Source organism: Egretta garzetta, unplaced genomic scaffold (genome assembly GCF_000687185.1).
Source record: "Egretta garzetta isolate BGI_Z169 unplaced genomic scaffold, ASM68718v1 scaffold997, whole genome shotgun sequence".
Classification (NCBI taxonomy): Eukaryota; Metazoa; Chordata; class Aves; order Pelecaniformes; family Ardeidae; genus Egretta; species Egretta garzetta.
Window position 1 is genome coordinate 34,552 of NW_009260336.1, and position 2,996 is coordinate 37,547.

Below are 2,996 nucleotides of genomic sequence, written 5' to 3' on the forward strand. Positions count from 1 at the left end.
AGTCCAGGTATACAACATCCACAGCCTTTCCCTCATCTACCAGGCGGGTCACCTGGTCGTAGAAGGAAATCAGGTTGGTTAGGCAAGACCTGCCTTTCATGAATCCCTGTTGGCTGGGCCTGATCCCCTGATTGTCCTCCATGTAACAGGACAGGAGAGATCGCAGGAGATGGTGGAAGAGAAGGATGGTCACAATTGTGAGGGACAGCTTGGGAGCAGAAAAGGGACTGAAGACCCTGGAGAGACAGAGGGAAGGAGATCCCTGGCTTGGCAGAGGCTTGAGGACAAAGGTACGGAGCTGCGTTTCCCAGGGTGGCCATGCAAGAAAGAGCAGCGACAGCCCCCAAGTGCTGCTGGATTAAGCAAGCAGAAAAGAAAGTGAACACATGGAAAGAGTCTCGGGGAGCCAGTGGCAGAGTGGGAGTCCTCAGCATCCAAACCACAGCTGGAAGAGCTGGCAAACTCACCCAAGGACAGCAGAGACAGCATGGAGTTAGAAAGAAACATCCCCTGAGAGCCAGGCAGGGCATGGGCCAAGTGTTTCACCAACCTAAGGAGCTAGGAGCTTCCCCAGGGAAGAGAGGGCTGCACGGCCCCAAGGGTGACACATTTTATAGCCTTTGTGGAAAATTCCAGCCCTACTTAATCTCCTGGGGCTCCTGTAAGATTGTGACACAGAGAAAGGAACCAAACAGGAAAGAATTAGAGGAAAAATGCCTCTCTTCTGGCAGCCGCCATGGCTGTGCCAGGAGTTAGCAGTAGCAGCTGCGGAGCAGCCAGCCCCGCCTCCCCCTCCCCCGGCCGCCTCTATAAACACGCAGGGCTTACTCAGAAGATTAGAAGGGAACAGGGCAAAAGACAACAGAGTCTCTTTTGTAATGAGGAAGGATTACGGCATCAAGTGACCGGCTGCAGCTCCCAAGTGGGTTTCAGGCTCCTTAGCACACCGTGTCTGTCAGGTTCAATCCCCCCATGAGCCAAGGGGGCACGAGGAGGCGGGCCGTGGCGTGGGCCACAAAGGACCCAGCAAGGACACGTGTGGGACCAAACCTCCACAGCCTCCAGCGCAGCTCAGGAGCCCGTGACTGTAAGTATCTAGTCCTCCCAGGAGCAAATAGATTCCTTCAAAGATCTATCTTCCTTCCTGCCTATCTGTGACCTCCTCTCACTCCATCAGTCCGCTCTGGCTGCTTGTTCTGTGTCAATAGCAATAGCTGCTCCTGTCTGTTTGCCGTCTCACGCGGTGGGTAACGCACCTGACGCAGGCTTGCTGTTGCGGGATCTTGGTTGCTGTGGACTCTCACAGTCGAAATCCAGGTGCAACGGTTAGTCCGGACGGATCAGGCAGGCGGATGCAGGCAGGTGCAGGCAGCGGCTCCCTGGGGAGCAGGCTGTGTGGGCGCCGCACAGGGGATGGCTCTTCCTCCTCACACCGGCTCCGGTGTGCCAGTGCCGGCGCTACGGTGAGTCACCTACCACCACATACCTCAACCCCAAATGGTCCTTTGCGTGTGCCAGCTGCCGAGTGACATCCCAGGGCAGTCCCGCACAGGCTGGCAGGGAAATGCCTTAACCATTCAGGGCTGGAGGGAAAAGCACTGGGAAAAGCCCCATATCCCGTGCCGGAGCAGAACTGCATAGAGGTGGGTGACATCCATTATTTACATGGACAAGAGCTGAAGTTTTCCATGTTTGGTAAAAAGTGAATCTGTATTTGAATTACGCAACGAAGAGTCTCCCTGAGCACTTTCAAGACCCAAAGCATAAAGAAAACAGCCAGCTTTCTGTAAGCAGCCCCCAACAAATGTATGGGTCGTTGCATATATTCCTCATCTGTATGGCCCATGTGTGTGCAGTCTCTAGGGCAGTTAAAAAACACTCTTCTAATCCCATGCACTGGCCAGAAGCACATATGGAAATGGCATGAATGTACACGAGGCTCTAGTGAAAGGTGCATTTGTGCAGCTGGGGAGCCCTTGGCAGGGCAGGTGCCAGCTCTGTTCCTTCGATATAACCTGCGAGAGGGGGCTCAGGGAGAGTTATGACAGGGAAACCCAAAGGAGGACCAGCACCGAAAAGCCAAAGCCAGGACAAGTGGCCAACAAAAGAGACTTTGCTGATTCTCTCCACAGCACCAGCTGACCGGGACCTGAGCTGTCCCCACCTAACTGTGGATCTTTCACTGAGATGCTTAGATAAGGAGCCTGGACACAAACTTACCTGCCTTCCGCTGCTGCTGCTGCCGCCGAGCAGTAAGGTCTGAATTGTCCCTTGATGGGCTTCTTTGTCTCCATCATTCAGGGAAGAGCCCAAGGACCCGTAACGATTAACATCCTTGCCTCTGTTGGATAGCCATGTCTGGGTAACATCCTGGTAACATGTTAAGATTTAGAAATACCAATAGTTTCATGTTGGATAATTATTTATAAACCAAGGGATCACTACCTATCTGCCTGGCATGGATTATACCGATCTGTTGGGGTTTTTTTATAAATTCAGGTTCATGTGAATGTGAGTCTGATTATTAAATGATGATAAAGAACTATTTATCCAGGGTTAGACCAGAAGAAGTGCAATGGGGATGCTGCATAACTGGAAAGCGCTTCATGAGCCTGAATGCCTTTTTTCATCCAGCTTGATTTATTGTGCAACATACAGTTGAAGGAGAGGGGAGGTGGGGTTGCTGGAATTTGTGCTCTGTGAGCCTGGCCAAACTCCATCCCTCAGCTCTCTAAGAGGGAGGGCTGTTCTGCCTGCGAGACTAGGACCAGTATAGTCCAGATATGGCCCTCAGCCCAAATTTAAAGACAGCTATACTTGTTGGGCAAGGGCTGCCAAAACTGTCAGAACTCCGGGGGTACCTTCACCTGGATCAGTACCAACAGATCTCTCCTTTCTGAGGTTTTTGCTTTCCTTTGGCTTTGGGTTTTTTTCTGCCATCAGTATTCCAGGAAGACACTTCCTGACAAGCAGCTTTACAGAAACAACATATCTGA

The 2,996-nt window shown here is 52.0% G+C and overlaps 1 long non-coding RNA gene across 1 annotated transcript in view; it reads right to left on the bottom strand.

The window, feature by feature from the left end:
- Window positions 1–83: 83 nt before the first annotated feature.
- The window catches only part of LOC118452680, a 7,918-nt gene continuing 5,005 nt past the window's right edge, over window positions 84–2,996 (bottom strand). Inside the window, exon 3 of the long non-coding RNA XR_004842488.1 lies at window positions 84–2,370. This is a non-coding gene — a long non-coding RNA (uncharacterized LOC118452680). The remainder of the gene's footprint in view (window positions 2,371–2,996) is intronic.